This window comes from Equus caballus, chromosome 9 (assembly GCF_041296265.1).
Source record: "Equus caballus isolate H_3958 breed thoroughbred chromosome 9, TB-T2T, whole genome shotgun sequence".
NCBI lineage: Eukaryota > Metazoa > Chordata > Mammalia > Perissodactyla > Equidae > Equus > Equus caballus.
The window spans coordinates 83,839,851-83,861,113 of NC_091692.1; the positions used below are offsets into that span (position 1 = coordinate 83,839,851).

The 21,263-nt window shown below is 43.0% G+C and overlaps 2 long non-coding RNA genes across 3 annotated transcripts in view; one reads left to right on the forward strand and one right to left on the reverse strand.

Annotated features, from left to right (window-relative positions):
* Positions 1-4,829: 4,829 nt before the first annotated feature.
* On the reverse strand, positions 4,830-9,969 carry LOC138915455 (uncharacterized). Of its 2 annotated transcripts, none has more exons than XR_011421409.1 (4): positions 9,346-9,969; positions 8,705-8,751; positions 7,949-8,018; positions 4,830-6,998 (listed from the first exon to the last, which is right to left on the reverse strand). It is a non-coding gene; the product is annotated as an uncharacterized lncRNA (long non-coding RNA). The 2 variants fall into 2 exon arrangements; XR_011421408.1 differs by having other exon boundaries at positions 7,859-8,018.
* LOC111775027 (uncharacterized) overlaps positions 9,687-21,263 on the forward strand; it is a 72,376-nt gene continuing 60,799 nt past the window's right edge. The window contains exons 1-2 of the long non-coding RNA XR_002810474.2: positions 9,687-9,795; positions 10,517-10,641. This is a non-coding gene — a long non-coding RNA (uncharacterized lncRNA). The remainder of the gene's footprint in view (positions 9,796-10,516; positions 10,642-21,263) is intronic.

Consider the following 21,263-nt stretch of genomic DNA (forward strand, 5'->3'; position numbering starts at 1 on the left):
GTTTTCAAGTTCCTCTTGATGTTCTTATTTTATTTATTTATGTAGGCCGTCTAGTTTAAAAATAAAATCCCTAAGACTGGTCTCAGGTATTAGGTATTGTTGGCAGTAATTGAAGACACTGAACTTGAAAGCTACCTTCCTCCTCCAATTATATGTAGGGAGAATTAGGCCTATTTCCCAGGAACTGGTACTGCCATCTTGCTCCAAGTACACTGAACACTGAGAAGTGCTTTTTTATGTGAGAGAGCGAGGAGAGATCAAGGAAAGGCAGAAAAGAAGACAAGAAACACAGGGAGAAAGACTCTAATGCAGTTCACGGCATCATGGAAAACTAGAAAACCCACTCACCATCCTTCATGCTTCCCATCTTCCTGGGTCCCATACTTTCTGTGAAATTTGCATTCTCTGGCACATTCGGGGCTTTTAGAATGTTACTATGAACAGAAAGAAAGTGAGAAGGAAGGAGAGAGAGAGGGAGGGAAAAGGAGAGAGAGGGAGGGAAAAGGGGAGAGAGGAAGGAAGGAAGAAAAGCTTACTGTTTCCCTATGTTTATTAACATAAAATTTTATGAAAACATGCTTTATCATAGAGTGTTATTAATATTGGCTTTCTTCCCATGAAATGAGATATTAGGACTTCTATAAGAAGAAAGATGTTCACTCACAAGTAGACAGAATCCACATGTCACAGTGAGACCATCACTGTGACCACTGTCATTGACTTCTTTGCATAGGCCGTCTGGCAACGTATATTCAAAGTTGATTTAGTGTCAGGTGCCATGGAAGGTGTCATAGGAGGTACAGACACACATCGTACTCAGAACCAGGTTCCCAGCATGGTGAATTGTCAGGTCGTCTCCCGTGAGAGCTGCCAGAACTATAAACTATCAGGCATATCCTCGCCTTGTCACAACACAGCCAAGCATTTCTCCCTCCCATCCCTCCCACTGTTCACAGTGCCTGTCTTGACCCTCTTACCCCTTGCTCCCTATATCATATCTTACCCCGCCCTTGATCTTCCCAGTTCCTTACCTGGCTATTTGCTTCATCCTGTCATTCCATGTTAGTGCTGAGGATGACTATTCAGGCTCTGCTCATCTTTCCTCGATTTGTCAGGTCACATTCTGTTCCTGGCCACACTATTCTTGGCCATCTGAATAAACTTTAAGTCAACACTGTCCGTGGGAGCTCCCACGTTACCTAACCTCATGGGTCAGTGTATTCACTTCCTATTGCTGCTGGAAGAAATTACCGCAAACTCAGTGGCTTAAAACACAGTAATTATCTTACAGTTTGGAGATCAGAAGTCCAAGATGGATTTCACTGGGATAAAATCAAGATAGCAGCAGGACTTTTGTAGGCTCTGGGGAAGATTCTGTTTCCTCGCCTTTTCCAGCTTCTCAAGGCTCCCACGTTTCTTGGCTCATGACTCCCTTTCTCATTTCCAGAGCCAGCAATACCCCGGTGAGTTTTTCTCATGATGCCGTCTCTCTGGTTTGAATCCTTCTGACTCCCTCTTTCCCATTTAATGACCCTGTGATTACAGTGGGCCACCTGGATATTCCAGGATAATCTCCCCATGATAAACATAGCTGATCAGCAACTTTTATTCCCCTTACAATGTAGTATAACCTACTCATAGGATCCGATCTCCAATTTGTTCCCTGGACCTGGGAGAAGATTACACCTGGAGATAGGCAGGAGACAGCTTGGGTAGGCAATTGGTCAAAGAAGACAAAACATTCAGAGACATTCTTGCCACTGTACTGCACAGCTTGCTCTCACCAGCTTTACAGTTTTGCCAAGAATCATCATATCTTGCTGAAAACATCTTACTCACTCTGAGACTACAACAGAAATTTGATATGTAGCTATTGCCATCAAAAAGACAAAACAAATATGCATTAAATATTTAGATCACAACCTATGGAACATCTATTATTCAATGCAACATAGTTATAAATGCAATAAATAATAATAATAATAAATAATTTTAAATATTTTTAAGACACCTCTGTCAAACAATGAACTGAGTACTCTACATGCATATTATCTCTTAATTTCTACAACATCTCTACGAGTTAGGTGCTACTGATATTGACACTTTTAAAGGAAGTATAGGCTTAAAGAGGCTTGGTATATTACGACAAATTACACAGCTAGTATACGGAGCAGAGGGATTTGAACCTGGGATGGATTCCATTGCTCAAACACAACCACTAGGCTACACCACCACATTAGCAGGTCAGAGGAGGGGACGATCAGAATGGCATGTGCAGTAGCTGAGAAATGCTTCCTGGAGGGGGTGATACACGAACACACATTTAAAAAGTTGCTCAGTGGGAATCTCCTTAAAATTCCTCTAAGACTGTAGGGGAAATCACAATTTATTTAACTCCATTTACCTAAACAAGTTCACTCCCTAGGGCTTGCCTGTGCTGGTAGGGCAATGTGCATTTACGAACAGTGCTCCTTTTATTTCAATTTCCCATTCCCACCTTGGTGAGGCCATTAAAAGAGAAGTCACCTTTGTTTCCTTTAGGTCTTAGATTGGCCTCTTCCCTGTAGCCCTTGAGGGACCATTTCCCAGCATGGCCAGATGAGGGTGTGTTTGAGTGTGAGGGAAGGACAGGTGGGAGGTACTGAGTACCGCGTATACGCCTAGCGGGCTCTAGAGGCCAGTTTATGGAGCATGAATCAATATGATAGAAATTACTTGTATCCCATCAGAAGCTCTGCAGACCACACATGTCATTCATTCATTCGTTCATTCATTCCTGATCAAGCATTCATTTTGTAGACAATGTGGATATAGAAATGAGCAAGATATGGCCCCTTCCTTGAAAGATCCAAGAATCCATAGGAGAAAATAAACAAAAATCATCTTCTGTGAACAAATAAATTCAGACGCAGATGCAGCAAGTATTAAGTACAAAGTGCCAAGAGTCTATCGTCTGAACATACACCATATGTATATCACCGTATTCTAAACTATTTGTATACACATTGTAACTTCTACTAGGATGAGATCTCTTTGAAGATAGACTGTTTGAGCCACCATTGTTTCTTTAGAGAGCACCACATGAATTCTTACCCATAGTAAAGCCTAATAATGCTGGTGTTGGGGCAGATATAATCTGCTTTAATGTACCAAGGAGACTCCATGGAGATGGCCATGCATATTTGTTTTGTTTTGAACCAAGTCGTTAATTCTGAGACAGGAAAAGACATGGTTTTTCTCCTTGGAGTGGCTTTTGGAAAGGCCCTAGAATTCATGGGTAGCTTGGTTTTCAAGCATCACAACTCCCGGGCATGTAAAGCAGGACAGCCTAATGCTTAAGATCCTGAGCTTCAGAGGAAGACAGATCTGGCTCCTAAATTTCTTTCTGCCACTTTTCCTTTCTAGGAGACCATGGTTCCATAGGTTAAAATATATCCATGCTGATAATGATGATGTTTTGATGATAATGATAAAAAGTTCATATTCATTGAATCCTCATTACGGCCAGATACTAGTTTGAGAGCTTACATATGTAAAGTCATTTAATTCTCACACAAACATCATTATCCTCATTTGTGAGATGGAAAAACTGAGGCACAGACAAGTTAAGTAATTTTCTCAAAGTTACCCAGCTAGGAAGTGGCAGAATGGGATTCAAGTGGCAGATTAAGCTGGCTACAGAGCCTGTACTCAATTATTGTTAAAATTCCTATGATATTTGTGACTTCTCCAGGGGAATTTATATGAGGAATTGTGATTTCAATAGAACTGGGATGGAAGTTTCTCAAACCTGAGTTTGGAAGCAATGATGGCTCTCTCTTTTATCTTTTCCCTCTAAAATTACGAGCACTATAAAAGCAGAGGTCACCTCATCTGCTTATGGATTCTTTTGATTTTGTTTTAATCCACTGAGCAAGTGGCTGGTGCTGCCATAGAGTGGAATTGCTCACCACACCCTTCCGTTCTTCTATTAGCAGATGAATCTTCTGCTGTGTGATATGAAATTGTTCACGCTATGGTGGTTAAAGAGGAATTGAGGGGAACAGCTGTGTTCAAAGGAGAGAGGCCATTTTGGCAAGAAGACTTGAGACAGTGGTAATATGCAGGTGCTCAGTCTACAGAAGAGAAGACTTGGGGGCCATGGTTGTGGTCCTCAACCATCTGACACACGGATGTTCCCTCGAGGCCACTGAGCATCATGGGTAAGACCCTGATGCACGGTATGCTATGGAGTGAGGATGACCTGTGTCTCACACCACTCCACACTTCTGAGCTATGTGCCTCAGGGAAGCTACTTCCGGAGTCTCAATTTCTTTACCTGCCAAATGGAAATAGTAATACAAATCCAAAATGCCTCATTTGCATTCCTAAAATCCAAATATATCTGAAAACAGAACATATTTTCATAAGTCCATGACAAACTCATTTGGCAGCTAAACCTGACCTGAGCTGGCATGAGGCTTGTTATAGTCTGTCTTTATCCTACTCTGTGTGAATATGCATGTGTTTTGTTGTAAAATATTAATGTGTTTGATTAAAACGCATATCCCAGGTCCTGCTGATGGTATCAGATTAATTACAACATATATACTATATTACCTTTCTAAAATAATAAAAATAGTTATGAATTTCAAAATACATCTTGCTCCGAGAGTTTTGGATAAAGGGTGGTGTGCCTGTACTAACTACCTCATTAGTTCCTATGTGGATTAAGTGGAATAAAATACAGACAGGGTTTAGCAGTTACTAGCACATCATAGATCAACAACAAATGTTTCATTTTCTAAATTGTTATTGCGCTTAATGTATTAGGCACATCAGTTAAGCCATTTGTTGTATGATGCCATTAATTTTATTCTCTTTATAAGAACATTGTAATACACATTGTTGAAGAATGCTCTACTATGGTCTTCACCATTTTTTTTTTCAAGATGCCTTCTGAACGTTTTGATGCTGGTGCTGTTGTGATTTTCAGAAAGTTTAAGTTGTTAAGGTTTTTTTAGGTCCCCAAAAAGACTTCTGTTCCTTATTATAACAGTACTTCAATGGTTTGATGACTGAGATGTTGAGAGCCGGTGGTTTTCACCACACTCCGAGGAACAGCCAAGCTCACACATGCACAAACAACATATATGTCACATCCTCTGCCCAGCCAAGCACAGTCAAAGATGCCTTCGATTGTTAAGAAGCACTCCAAGTTCAGAGATAAAATGTAAACAAATACGTATCTATGAACTGATGAATTGCAGGATGGTCCTACAAAGAGTAGAATTTAGTTGGGGTTCAGGGGGGCCACTTACAGCAGGCTATGAAAAACCAACCATCGACCGCAACAAAACTTCCTCACAAATAGATTTGTTCAAAGATGGAATGGGCTACCTTTGGTTTTGTTAAACTCCAGTTCTCCGGCAGTGGGGAAGCTGAGCCTGGATAAATGCTTACAGGGGTTATTGTAGCAGGACTTCAAATCCCTCAAGGTGGTTTGCATTAGATGACTTTCGAGAACCTTCCCAACTCTGAGATTCTGTGAGACTCGAGGAGGCAGAGGAAATAACCCAAGCATCCGGGAAAGAAGCCCATGAGATTCCCTCAAGCTCCCAGGTTTTGCTTGGCTCTTGGACTCTTCTCTTTCGAGTGACTGGTTTTGAAGGCTGAGTTCAGTTCTCATCAGTCATACATTCTGCTGTGCTACTGTCTAAAAAGTATAGAAAAAAAAGGTGTTGAGTTTTGAGACATCTTTCAACGGGGATGAAGTAAAGCATTTACATTTCCCATGGAATTGTGGATCAACTTGACACTTGTAGAAATCTTGAGGATGCTACGCAGTCTTTAAATTAGCTACTGCTAATGCATGTTGACATTCGCTGATGGATCGGGTGAATGCAGCATGCCCTTTATCCCTGTCGGAAGTCTAAATCAACAGGAGACCCAAGAGGGTTGACAGAAGGAGAACAAAATGCCAGCTTTAATACTGACAGAATACTGGAGATTGAGGCAATAATGGGCTTGGTAAAATTGGTTGACTTTTCCACCTGGCCACTGACAGTGCTAGAAAAAAAGACATTTTTCTCTTTGTGGCAAGATCTTATCCTACATGGCAAGGAACACAGCTGCCCTCTGCAAGCAGCTATGGAATGTTAAAGGGGAACAGAAGGATGGTCTATGTCCCAAACTCTCCAGTTAGATGACTTTGGGGGCTCTCTCTGGGGAACAATAGGCAGACGGACAGGAGTATTTAAGGGGAAGTTTCCTTCAGGGAGACCTGTGAAGTGGGGAATAAGTATTTCCTACCAGATTAGCCTTTCCTTGGTTGAAACCTTTACTTTGGAGAAGAGTCTATATTTTTTATGGTTTTGGAAGCATTCCACACTCCTGAACAGAATTTTATATTTGCAAACTTTCACATACAAAAAATTGTGAATAACCCTGTCCTCGATATTTGGGAAAAAAGAAGTGATGGCCTCTATCAAAAGAGGCCTCCATTTAATCGCATACCGATGTGATGGTGAAGCATTTTGGGAAGAGTTTTCTTTAGATAATTCTGTGCAGAACGAACCAGCTGTGTGAGCTTGGCCAAGTCACATCACTCTCTGGGTCTCTTTTCCCTCAGGGGTTAACCCAGTGGTGTGTTGGTTGGCTGCCTTAATCCCTTCCATCCCTCGCATTCTCTCATACTCTGCTCTCCTATTTCCAAGAACAATAATTGCCGCAGAAAATATCATCTTGCCCTAGATCGTAATCTTCATGACTTCATCCGTGTGAACGGACAAACATCAAAAAACAGCTGAAGCAGAACACAGGATCTACGGCGATGTCAAGCAGCCCTTCCTTAAAATCTCCCGTTGAGATAAACTTTCAAACAAACAGCACTTGTGTGTCAGCGGGGAGGCGGCGGAAGGTGGTACAGGATGAAGCAGAGTCTTTATTCAGTGTATACGCTCCCATTTCCTGGGACAGCGGGAACTTTGTCTTTTCTGACATGCTTGCCTGTGTTGTCGCTTGAAGATAGGGAAGAAAAGGACGTGTATGAGCTGCTTCCTTCCTCAAACCTTCAATCACTCTCTCAACCTAAGTCTGCAACTTTTGTGGCTCTGAGCTAGGCTCCTGTGCAAGGGAAGCCAGGTCGGCTTGCACACATGTACACACACAAGAGTAATGATACACACACCTTTCTACTGCTGAGCTGAGCCAGGACTGAGACCCCTGTGAAGGAAGGGGCAACGTGACACAATGCCCTCACGCGGTGTCCACTCCTCTCGGATCACATCCTTGATTCACCTCTGAGGACTTCACTGCTCCCCCCTTAACGTCACCACAGCACAATAGATACATGTCTCCATTACACTTTTTCTTTTTTGAGGAAGATTAGCCCTGAGCTAACATCTGCTGCCAATCCTCCTCTTTTTGCTCTGGAAGACTGGCCCTGAGCTAACATCTGTGCCCATCTTCCTCTATTTTGTATGTAGGACGCCTGCCACAGCATGGCTTGATGAGTGGTACACAGGTCGGGCTGTGCTGCCAAAGCGGAGCCCAGGAACTTAACCTCTAGGCCACTAGGCCAGCTCCCCCATTACACTTTTCTATCTAGTAGGGCACCTATTTTGTCTTCATATATGTCTATTCCTTCTAGACCATGAGATCTTAGAATGCAAGGACTGTCACAGATTTATTTTTGATTCCCTGGTCCCAAGCCCTGGCATATAAACAGCAATCCATAAATGATTTTTGAATGAATTTGGGGCTAAGGAACACAGTAAACACCTTCAGACTCTCTGCCCATTTCACAATCACCCCCATTTCCTGAAAACAACCACTGTTCAGTAAGAGGGGTGGACCCCTGGCAGTGGGTTTATAGTACCTGAGACCCCCTCCCCTGCAACAGTGGAATAAACCTTGACTCAGTCTGGCCAATCAGATTCCCTCTAGCAGGTTCAAAGGTCAGCTCCACCTTTCTCATGACAGGAACCAAATGGGAGGCGTTTCTCTTCCGCCAGGTGCCCAAAGAAACAATGTAAGCTCTGTAGAAGATACAGAAATGAAGACTGTTTTTATTAATGGAAGAAACGCCTGTTTACTATAAAAATACTGACAATGTATACATATACGATGTAGAAGTTAATGTTTAATAATGGCTAAGAATATGTTGTAAGAGAAAAGTAGTAAGTGGTGGGGCCTTGTCCTACCAGATGAAAGCGGTATGGTAGTCGAGATGCATAAATATGTTGGTGGAATAGACAGGACCCAGCTATAAATGTGCACTCACTCTATGATAAATGTGCCATTTCAGCTCAGTGGGGAAAGGACAGACTGTATTTTAACGGTGCAGAGACAACTGATTTCACATTTGGATCAAAGTGAAGTTAAGCTATGTTAAAAGAAGTATAAAAATAAATCCTCATGGACTAAATGTAAACATAAAAATAAATAATTGTTAAAAAATAATATTAAAGGGGCTGGTCTCGTGGCCAAGTGGTTAAATTCGCATGCTCTGCTTGGGTGGTTCAGATCCCGGGCACAGACATGGCACCGCTCATCAGACCCTGCTGAGGCAGCATCCCACACAGCACAGCCAGAGAGACCTACAACTACAATATACAAGTATGTACTGCGGGGATTTGGGAGAAGAAGGAAAAAAAAAGTTTGGCAACAGATGTGAGTTCAGGTGCCAATCTTAAAAAAATAATATTAAAAACTATATTCATACTTTGAGGTGGAGGACGCCTTCCTGAGCAAGATGGAGAAACCCATAAGCTGTAAAGGAAAAGGAAAATTAGCAGCTATAGTTACGTTAAAAATTAATATTAATAATTAAAAAAATTCTAACTGTTAAGAAACTCCACAAAGAAAGAAGGCAAATAACTGATTATGAGAAAGTATTTGCAACTCCTATAACACACAAAAGGATAATGTCGCCAGGATACGAAGAGCTTTTACAAATTAAGAATTAGAAGACACTCTAACAGAACAATGGATAAGGGCATAGTTTTAAAGCGTTTTGGGGGGGGGGGGTGAAATACTGATTTTTATTCAAAGCAATAAGTCAGCAAAAGCATAATTTGTTCCGTGCCCTCTAGATGTACAGCCTATGAAGTTCTGGGAATCAGCTCTTCTTAATATGAGCTGCACAATTTGACACTGAATTCACCCAACCTGTTTTAACAACAGAGTCATCAAGAATGTGTCGAGTGCCCGCTTACTTTCATTTGACGACTCTGTCAATATCACCGCCTACCACACAGGGCTTTTGTGAGAATTAACTGCGATAATACACGTAAAGTCCCAGGAGCCCAGGAAAGGGGCCTGGCAAGCAGTGCGCTTAACTCAGCTACTTCCCTTCCACCTTACCTTGTCTCTTTCGCCACAGTGCTTAAAAGCAGGAGCTGTTTCAAATGCATGTTTGTATCGCAGAGTTTGTCCCAGTGGAAGGAAGGAGGAAGGACAGAAAGGAAGAAGGGAGAGGAGGAAGAAAGGAGGAGGGAGGGAAGGAGGAAGAAAGGAAAGAAGGAGGGAAGAAGAAAAGGAGGAAAGGAAGGAAGGAAGGAAACGACAAATGGGTCCACATCGAATGTGGCCGAGTCCATTCACGGAGCAGTTCCTCCTCCAGCCACATGATGGCGGCATGAGCATTGCGGCGCTCCCGCGCTTGCAGGCCTGGCGCTTTAAATCCCCATATTTTAAAGCCGAGGCGCCTGGGTGTGTTTGTGTTTGTGCTTACGAGTCAAAGCTACGCCCAGGATCAGCGCTCTCAGCTGTGCTGTAGTGCAGGTCGACACGAAAATCTTCGAGGGTTTCATGGTCTGTCTTTCTACAAAAATCCCAACAGACGTTTGGGAGTAAAAAGGACTTTGTAGTCCTTTTCAAAATGGGGAGAATTTCCTTAGATACACAGCATCGGCTCCGCTGGGTTTGCAATCTGTGGGCAGGTATTGCGGTTAATGAGCCACTGGCTTGCTGCTCCCCGGGCTGGCTGGGGCGGTCAGCTGGTGGCATGATGGGAACGGCAGTGAGCCGCGCTGCAGCAACATGCCCGGGGATGGAAAATGTGATTTGTGACACAGCAGCTTGGGAATAATCATGAAAACATAATTGCTCCGGGCGGATTGCTGTCTTGTCTTTCCATTGCAAAGCTGCTTCACTTCGTATGAGAAGAACCGTGGGTCTTAGCTTTTGTTTCTCGAGGACAACCAGAGGCACACCCAGCAACTGTTCTGCCCCCGGTTACTTCGATGTGTCTTTGAACCCCAGAGAAAGGCTATCCCCAAACCGGGAAGAACCTGCCTGAGCTCCAGGCTCCCTGTGGCAGCCTGTCTGTTCAAGCAGAACCACCCAAGTCATGGATGTGGCTTGGAAACCTGTTCATCCTATCCTCTCCTACCCGGGAACGTGCTATTATATATAGACAGATGAATTTATTTTTTTATATTTTTGCCTTTTGAAAAAAATGTATAAGTCTTTTCATATGCACTTCTCTTTATAGTTTACACACATTTCTCATTTTGTCTTTGTCATGGCCCAGGAAGGAGGCAGAGGTCATTCATTGACAAGAACTTACAGACAAGGACACAAAAACTCAGAAAGATGAAATGCTGTGTCCAGAATCTCCGTTTCCCAGCTCAGTGGTGAGGAGCAGAGGACTCTGAGGTAGGTAGCCTGGGTTTGAGACCCTGTAGGGCCACGTTAGCTTACCTACATCAAGCACCTTTTTACATGACTCCCCGTCCTCCCAGCCCCGGATTCTGTGCCAACAGTTCCTTATAGTTTCAATAGCTTTTGTTCCTGAGCCGTCCTCCTGCCTGGGGCTTCTCGGGCTCACAGTAGGACTATTGCGCAGCTTTTAAGGACTGTCTGAGAGATTGATGCTGGAAGAGCCACCCCTGACCAAACAGGGGCTGGAACTGTTGGATAAATGCTTCCCCTTTTCATCCCCCAGGTGGATATTTCAAATGGGGCCGAGACTAAGCCACAGTCACTCCCAGTGGGAACCAGATTGACAGCAGATTTTCCCACTTGTGTTCCTTCTGTGCTGTTTCATTCACCGGAGCTTCACTCTTATTCCTTGGGCTTACCTCCCGGATCAACGACCTCGCTGCGAGCTCTGACTCAGGCTCTTCATTTAGGAACCCAGGCCAGGACAAGATGGGAGGGAAGCCAGACCTCTTACTCCAAGGTCAAGAGTCTGTCAATTCATAGACACACACACGCACACACACTTTTCTCCATGTCCACAGCAAGCAGGTGAATGAAGCAAGAGGCAGACTTGATTAGCTCTAGAATGTTTCCAGAGCATGTCATAAGTTGTTGGGGGCCCCCAAAGGGCAGGTCCTTGAAGGACATGGGTTCCTGTGCATTAATGGGTGCTAATGGACTTTCAGGCCCAGACACCTCTGGAGCAGCCACCTCCTTAGACCCGAGGCTGGCATCAGGCAGAGCCAGAAGCTGTCTCCATGGTGTGATTTAAGGGCACCATAAGGCTCTGTAATGCAAATATATGATATGGGTGGGGTGGCACCTTAACCTCAGCCTCTTTGCCACACCGGGGGTACGTTGGAGCTTGCAGGGGAGTAGGCAGTCCCAGGTGAATGCCTTCTGCCCAACCCCACTTTAAACTCCCATTTATTGACCGGTTATGAGTCACTGCCGTTCTGACACTTCTATACACATCAGTCTTTTCTTAACAAGGCTTCACAATAGAATCACCTGGAGAAACTTGAAAGATGCCAGTGCTAGGGACTGGCCAGGTGGTGCAGTGGTTAAGCGCGCACGTTCCACTTCAACGGCCTGGGGTTCGCTGGTTTGGATCCTGGGTGCGGACATGGCACCGCTTGGCAAGCCATGCTGTGGTAGGAGTCCCACATATAAAGTAGAGGAAGATGGGCACAGGTGTTAGCTCAGGGTCAGTCTTCCTCAGCAAAAAGAGGAGGATTGGCAGCAGATGTTGTTACCTCAGGACTAATCTTCCTCAAAAAAAGAAAAAAAAAAAAGCCAGTGCTAGTCACCACTCCCCGTTCTGTTTTAATCAGTCTGAGGGTGGGGCGTGGGCATCCAGAAAGTTCCTCAAGTGGTTTTCATGTGCAGTCAGGTTTGAGAACCATTGTTTGGAATTGTCTGCATTGTCTCTGCTCACTGTCACCCACACCTTCCGAGGAAGTTACCCTTCCCCCTCACTTTGTAGAATGGGAAGCTGTGGGTGTCTTGGAGCACTTCAGACACACAGCCAGTTAGCCATGGAACAGAAAGTCAAGTGCAGGTCTATCTGACTCTGACATGTCAGGTTCCAACAAAGAGAACACTTGTCAAGTTTCTCTTCTAAAAATCCCAACACAGAGAAGGGTGAGCATGTCCCTCCTGGGGAGGATATTCTGGGGACCAAAAGCAGATTGGGAGTTTTTTTGCAGTCCCATGCTTCATCTTCAAAGCTTCATATTTGTTTTTATAAAAAGATAACATTTTACCTGATTCTCTATAAAATTGATACTCCGGGGAGAGTGCCTGGGGTCATTCATACTACACCATGGTTACAGGGGGACCGCACACTCTGGTTGAGCAACTTGGTCCGGATCTATATCCCACCCTGCTAAATGGATGAGAGAGAATTGGGGGTCATGATGAGGGGATGGGGGTGGATGGAGGAGAAGGAAGAATGTGGGTAGCAAGAGTGATGAAAGTCTGAGGCTCCTTCAGGGTCAATTCTGTTAATATTTCTCACCATGTTGAAAAAGAAAAGTTCTTAGCTTTGGAAGATGCAGGCGCTAAAGATGGGCGCAAGGACACCAGCTCACCAGCTGGTAATGTGAATGTCACTTATCTTCCATTTCAGGGGTAAACAAATATTTTCTGTAAAGGGTCAGATAGCAAATATTTTAGGCCAGTGGCCCATATGGTCCCTGTCAGAACTACTCAAGTCTGTTGCTATTAGCATAAAAGCAGCCATAGACACTACAGAAATGAATGGGCGTAGCCGTCATCCAATAAAACGGCATTTACAAAGACAGGCCCAGATTTGGCCTGTGGGCAGTATTTTGCTGAACTCTGCTCTATTTTGCTTACTTATAAGCCTGACGGAGGCAATTAGCCTAACTCCTCCTCTCCTCACTGATTCAGCTGTAAAATCTCCAAGTAAGGGCTGGGCTCGATACTCATCACAACTACCATTTTTGCTCTCTCTACACACACATGCACATACACTTGCAGGCACGCACATGTGCACACACGCTGCTCATCTTCACAACCTGGATTTGATTTCTTGTAAGAACCATGAAGCTTAGGGCAATTTGGTCTAATGCTTCCCATAGAATAAGTACCAGGCCAGAATTTATACCTAGACCTTCTGGTTACTAAAGCCCAGATTCTTCCCCAGGCTATTGCAATGCCTCTAAGCAATTGTTTGAAAATACTTCTAGCCCATGAGTCTACAAGGCTATGAATTCATTTACCTTCTCTAGGTGGCTCTTTGCCCAATATGCAGACAGCACAAAAAAGTACCAGCCAAGCCACTTTTTTTTTTTTTGATAATGTACCTAAGATTGAAATCTTTTCAGCTGAGCATGTGGACTTGGCATCCTTTAGGCAAGTGTCAGGAAATCAATTTCTATTGGACCCCACCTCCTGCAGCAAGGAAATATTTGGAAATGCATCTGAAGCATCTCCTTATGTCTGACCTTCCAGCTGTCTCCATTATCAGAGGGTCATTTAAGCACTTGGAGAGTCCAAGCCCAGTGACACCAGCCTGCTAATGCAATAAATGCACTTTCTGTGTGTATTACCTTTAAATGCCTTCTCTGGAAATATCCAAGAGGCCAAAACTCGCTGTGGTCCAGATGCCTACTCACCCTGTCACTCATTTCCCTCTACTTAAATTTCAGCTCAGCATGTATTGATGTGTCCAATGATTCTAGACATATAAACGAAGAATAAAAATTTGATCTCTGCATTTGCCCTCTAGGAGCTGTGGTACCAGGGCCTATGTTAGATAGTTAAATATATTACTTTCATTATGCCATTTAATTCTTCCAACAGCCTTATAAGGTAGAGATTGTTATCTTCATTTGACATGTGTAGAAGATGTCTACTGGGGCGGTGCCTCTTGCCCCAGAAAACTGGGTAAACTTGGCTCAAATCTCCACTCTCATGGGTGGGGAGAGTCTTGAAACTTCCCCTGAGATTGCTGTGAGGCTGTCAGTAGGAATGGCCTTCATGTCTGCTCTGTGGTGCACTCAACATGTTTTCAAATGGGTGAAGGGAAAAGGGACAAATCTCAAGTCAGATAGTGTCATATACCATTGACCCTTTGGGGTCATAAATACTTCTGAATATCTGATTAAAGTTTAGCAACTTTTCCCTTAAAAATGTATAATTATCTATAGTTTGTATAACATTTCAGAGGGTTTGTGAATAAAAGCAAGTTCCTGCTAAATGTAGGTTACTGGGCTAGATACTGGGCTGTTGCTGACATACAGTAGACACTTGGAGCAGATGCTTCTGGAAGCACCCCTCATACCCCATATCCCAGTGCCCTTACCACTTCAGTGCTCACGGGACCAGCTTCCACCTGCAGCTCCTGTATTTCTCTGCCTGACAGCTTTCTCTTAGAGCTAGGTTCACCACCCTCCTGGCAGCCTGAAGTGCCAGGAAATGAATAGCCCCTGGAACAGCCCTCAATCAAAGATTGACCATTGTATAAATACCCCAGCTCCATTTCTCTTTGGTGGGATCAATCTGAGGCTCACGTTCTACCTTGTTTCCCCATTTATTCAGTGGGATCAAGCTCCATTGCCCACACTGGTGGTTATCTTCTTTTTCCCCACTCCTCTACCAGTGTTGCATTCATTGTCAAATAAATTAGTGGCGCTAGAATCCTTGTTTCAGAGAATGCTTCTGGGGAACTCAGACTAAGACAGCATGTAATAATTATGTGTAGAATGATTTATTCCTTATGCTTTATAAGGTGGGTCTTAATGGGTATTCACTTTACACATGCGGAAATCTGACACATACAGGCTTAGCAACAAGCTCAAAAGTCTGCAGCAAGGTTGATCTAAGCTCAGCCTGGACCAGAGTCTCTTTACCCAGAGACTTGCCCTCTTTACATTTATTTAAACAATAAAACTGCTATATTGCCAGGCATTGGGTGAAATATTGGGGATACATAGAACAGCAAGTCAGATACGGTCTCTCATTATATGGAGCTCATATTCTAGGGAGAAGAGAGAAACAATAAGCACATATAACAATGAAATAATTGTGAGTTTTGATGAGGACTATCAAAAAATACATAGCATGGTATAATGCAAAAAAAGAAAAATGAAATGGAAGAGAAGCCCAGCCTTAGAAAGATTTGAGAGAAGTCCTCATCCTCCTGAGTTCTCCATCTTGGTTCATTGTATCTCCATTACTTACCTACAACAAATTCTTACTGAATGCATATTATGCAGCAAAGAGAATAGACAGTCTCTACTCTTCAGGAGTGTATAATCTAGGCAGAAGAAATAGGGAATAAACAAATAAGTAAATAAATGAGGAAAAATACCAGACAGTAATAACCACTTTTAGAAGAAGAATAACAGGAGATGAGAGAGCATATTTTGCCTTATTCAGAGGGGTTCCCCTAGAGAATTAAGTCCAACTACTCTAAGGCATACATTGGATATAGTTAACTAACTTCTCTTCTGTGCATCTGGAGTGGTGCTAGTAATACACAATCCTTGAGAAAATTCGGAGGAAAAGTTATTGAAATCATTTGCTGTGTTCTGTGGTTCAGATGAGGAACCCCAGTGGAGAGTCTCCCTTAGGAGGCATCATTTAAGCAGAACTCTGGATGTCAAGAAGAAGCTAGCCATTGAGGACCAGAGCTTGCAAGGTAGGGAGAAGGGCTACTTCAAAGTGCTGAGAAGGCCAGTGAGACTGGAGCAGAGTAGATAAGAGGTGAAGGGAAAGGAAGTGGTACTAGGGAGGTGGGAGAGCGCCAAAACATGGAGAATCTTGCACATCAAAGTTAGGAGCATGTGTTTTATTCAAAGTCTGGGGAATAGTTTATAGAAAACCAATAATCAAAGAAGGAAGACCAGTTAAGATATCATTGCAGTATGTAGCCAAGAGGTGGTGGTGGCTTTATCCAAGATGGTAGTGGAGTCAATAGGACTTGCTGGTGAATTGGATATGGGGAAGGAGGAAAGAGAAATCAAAGATAATGACTGGCTTTATGAGTGATGGAGCCATTTACTGGGACAGGAGAGACTAAGGTGGAACAGGTTGGCAAGAATAAACACAAGAATTCTGTTTTGCCCTTGTTACACTTGAGGTGCTTATTTGAATCCAAGTGGAAATATCAAGTTGACGACTGAGTATGAGTCCAGAGTCTGTAGAGAACTGTTTAAGAATCTTTGCCACGTAGAGGATGTGGTCACCTAGAAACACATCTGTGGTCCTATAATACTTATTGCCTGGTTTAGCATTTTAGCTCCCTCACAGTGGATGAAGGTGATTTTGAATGATAAATTAAATCAGCACCCTCCATCGAGAGAAGAATAGATGGAGAAGTAAAGAGAGTTTAAGACAGACCTCAGGATGCTTCAACATTTATGGGTTGAGGAAAAGAGGAGGAGCCAGCACAAGAGACTGAGAAAGAATAATCAGTGAGGTAGGAGGAACACCAGGAAATTGTGTTTCAGAAAGACAAAAGAAAACATGTTTTATGAAAGTGAGATGTCAACCATGTCAAATGTTGCTCGAAAGTCAAGCAAGCAAAAGACATCCATTAGATCCCTATATTTCACCTGCTGGAAGTCATGATTCTAGCAGAAGAGGTAACAACTCTCTTCAGGACACAAAACCAACTGCTCCTGAAGCAATCTAGTCTGTGGCATCACACGTGATGTAAGGACAATCTGCAGTCTACTTGGAAAGACCACAGAATATTTTATTTAGCATGCTCAGAACAACTTAGACAAATTGAAATTTCTTGAGATGAAAGAATGATGTCTTGCCTATGACATTGACTCATACTAAGCTCAGAAATTTATTTCAGAAAATAGAGAGCCTCCAAGGGCTCAGGTTTACTAATGACTGTTCTACTACCATTATTACTACTGTCTGTTACTACCACTACTACTTCTATCACATCAGCTCTTCCAACTCCCGTCTGGGGCTGTTTGCTAGCAGATCATGCTGTCTCAGCAAAGCTCCCTGGCTGGTTATATAAAAAGCAATGTGGGAAAGAGTTAACTGGCAAACAGTGACTACATTTGCAACCCAAGAAGGCCTGCTGTGACTTGTTATCTGCAGAGCTAAGCAGCTTGCTGTACAAGTGATATTCCAAGCTCATTGCTGTTAATGCCAATGGGGGCACTTAACACCTCTCTGTAAATGGTCTCAAGATTAATATCTTGCCACTTATTTTATGTTATTTTTTCCACTTTGGAGGGGAAGCCTTTCCTCATCTCTTGCCTTCAGGAGCCAGAGCTGAGAGAAGGTCAGATCTGGGAGAAACCTGGGGTGAGCTGCTAACTTGACAGCTCCTTCCAAGCTTCTCCCTGTGTAGCATGAATCATAGAGTTGGAGCATTGCTCAGCAGAATGGAAAGAGCATGGGTTTTGGGATCAAAAGCCTGCATCCAAATATTTAGTAACTAAGTGAAAGAGCTACTTAATTTATCTCAGCATTATTCTTTTCATTTGTTAAAATAAATATATATATATAATGAAACCTGTACCACAGGCTTATTATAAACAATCTATTCTGGCTTCTGCCTGATCCACTTACTGAATCTGGTCTTGAACTGCTGTCATTTCAGTTGTACGTTCAGCACAATTGGCCCATCCTCCTGCCTGAAACGTACTCTTCTTTTAATTTCTGTGACCTCACCCATTCCTGGTTTTCTTTCCACCACTGTGGCTACACCTGCTCAGTCTTCTTGCTGGCTTCTTCTCCTCTGTCTGATCTCAGAACTTGAAAATAGATCCTCTTCTCTCTTTTCTTTATAATGTCTCTCTAGATAAGAGCCATTATCATCTCATTAAACACCGTGTATATGCTGACAACTCTCAAGTTTCTCTCTCCAGCCTAGATGTGTATTTTGAGATATGGTCTTGTTTATCCACCTGCCCAGTTGACATCTCCACTTGAATGCCTCCCAAACATCTTACACTTCACATGCTTATGAATCTTGAGTTTCTTAAGAATCCGTTAGACCCCAAGTCTACCACATCTTAGTAAATGGCACCCTAATCAAGCCCATGACTCCAAATAGAAGCCTAAGATTCATAGTTAATGCCTCTCTCTCCTCTGCTTTCCATATAGAATGTATCTGCACCTTGTGGGCATTCTATATCCAAGCATATCTTGAATTCTTTCATTTGCCTTCATCTCCACCATACCTGGGTGGCATATTTTCTATTTCCCTTCCAATTCTATTCTCCACCCTTCTCCATCCGGCTCTGTTCTTCAGCAGGCTGGTCTAAATAAGCTCCATCAGTAAGCCCTGTTGCCCTTGGGCTTCCGGTTGGATTCAGTTCATCGACAGTACTAGCAGGAAATTGGAGGGAAGGAGAACAGTGAGGTCATGGTGTGTGTTCCATGGGCTCCTTTCTTTCAAGATTGCAACAAGCTTGCAAGGATGCTCAAAAGAAAGTCTCATTTCCTGCCAGGAGGCAGCCCTCTGTCTCCATGCTCTAGTTACCCTTCCATCCATTTGTGCCTTTGTGTGTGGTCTAGTAATGGCTGTCTACTGTTCCTTGTCCCCAAGGTACGGCACTGCCCTCTTCTGGCTTCCTTATACCCCACCTCTACCTCTACCCTGTATTAAACTCCCAAATTATTCTTGTTCGAAAGTGCCATCGGTTCCTTGCTGGAGCCTGAATCATGAGTCACTGAAAAACAAACAAGAAAACAAAAAACATCCTCCTCATTGGTCTCCTCCAATACTGAACCCAGCCCAGTACAGTCTCTCTGCAGCAGCACTGAGTGATCATTTTAAAACATATGTCATTTTACCCCTCTACTGAAAAGCATTCAGAAGCTTCCTGTTCTGTTTCTTGTAACCTCCTTGTTAAGGATTAAGTCCTTTCATGGTCTGTCCCCTGCCTATTTCTCCAAGCACATCTTGCACTCACTCTTCTATGGCTTATTTCTTCTCCTGCAGCCATGTAGATATTATTAAATTCTCTAAAACACTCCAAGCTCTTTACTGCCTCATAGATTTTACATATATTCTTAAGGAGAACATGCATATTTGCCTCCTTCCCATTGTTGAGGTCTCAGCTTAGTTGGCACCTCATCAGAAACATCTTTTCTGTCACTCATCTTAAGTAGTTCCTTCCCCATTATTTTCTGTCATGCTTTCTCTTCTTTTCTTTCTTTTCTTTTCTTTTTTTGAGGAAGATAGATGAGCCCTGAGCTAACTACTGCCAGTCCTCTTTTTTTGCTGAGGAAGCCTGGCCCTGAGCTAACATCCATGCCCATCTTCTCCTACATTATATGTGGGATGCCTGCCACAGCATGGTGCCAAGTGGTGCCATGTCCACACCCAGGATTCAAACCGGCGAACCCTGGTCCGCCAAGAAGTGGAACGTGTGAACTTAACCGCTGTGCCACCGGGCCAGCCCCTCTCTTCTTTTCTTTCATAGCAATGATTTCCCTAATAATTATTTATTATTTAATTATGTAATGTATGTATCCCTGCAGTAGACTATATAAGCTTAAGGCCGTGGTGGTGGTGGTTGTTTTTAACCTCAATATGCACATTGCCTGATGTATAGTAGGTACTCAATAAATACTTATGGAATTAAGAATTAGGCAGGTGGAGATACCTGGCTCATAGTGTGTGCTCTATTTATTGAGCATACACTATTTACCGAGTACTCTCTGATATCTCATGTTAGTTAATAATATTAGTAATATCATCAAGTCCGCTTGCTCTTCAGGTGATTCTGGTTATCATGGGTTGGTTTTTGAGACATAATACATGGAAATATGTAAGGTGACTAAATCAATTGATTTTCCTAATTAGGGGGTGTGGGGATATCTGTTCTCTAAAGGCACTATTTTCTAAATACTGATATTGTTTTGATAAGTCAGAATAAAGAGAATAAAGCATATTCACACTTCTAGAAGCTCAGAAAATGGAATTTATTGGTGGCTATTAGAACCAAACTATCCTAATAAATACATGTTACTGTTTTTTTTTGTTTGAGGAAGATCAGCCATGAGCTAACATCTGCCAATCCTCCTCTTTTTGCTGAGGAAGACTGGCCCTGAGCTAACATCTGTGCCCATCTTCCTCTACTTTATATGTGGGACACCTGCCACAGCATAGCTTGATGAGCGGTGCCGTGTCCACACCTGGGATATGAACCGGCGGACCTCAGGCTGCCAAAGCGGAATGTGCACACTTAACCGCTGCACCACCGGGCCGGCCCTACATGTTACTATTTTTTTTTAGAATTTATTATTCATGTTAAGTAGATTCCAACATGAAGAACTAGAGAAATGCTTTTGGATGAACATAGCATGGTCTGAGACTTCTCCACCTAGTGGTGTTTATCTGAATTACAGGCATAGCCCTGGAAAGAAAGCAACCAGCCTCCAGGATGCTACTATTCCCAGTATGTTTGAACAAAGACACGTAATAAATACAAATGGACATAATGGCTAAATAGCATCACAAACATTTTTCAACAATTTAAATGATGGGAAAGAACAAAATGCCTGCTGTAGGACCTAGATTAAAATAAGTATTTTTTTTTTTCTGTAGAATTATAAATTTCAAATGTAGAAAAAAATCTCAAGTGATTGTCTTCTGGGGCCCATGGCACATAGACGTATAGAAGAATCACCAGTCACATCATTCAGTAAATGAGGTAACTGAGGGCTATGGAGATTATACCTTGTGCCAGATCAAAACCACTCTTTCAGGTCGTCACTGAGAACATCTGTACTTGACTCCCTGCCTCCTGAGATGCTGATGGTCTGATCCACGTGATACAGAAGTCCTCTCCAGGCTCATATTTCAAGTCTTTTAAATTCATTCAGCATCCATTTTGCACCATGTATGGAAAGTTTAACAAGATGAGCGGTTGAAAGCAGGAGCCCTTTCATATTCCTTTTCTTAGTTAAGCCCCATAACCACTGGGCAAAGTTGGTATTTTGATTAAAGTGAGACTCAGAGAAGGAAGAGAGGAGCTTTCCTGTGGTCGCACAACCAGAAAGTGACAAAATAAGGGCTCAAACTGTGGGGGTGCTGATTCCAAGTCTTATCACCTTTCTACTTT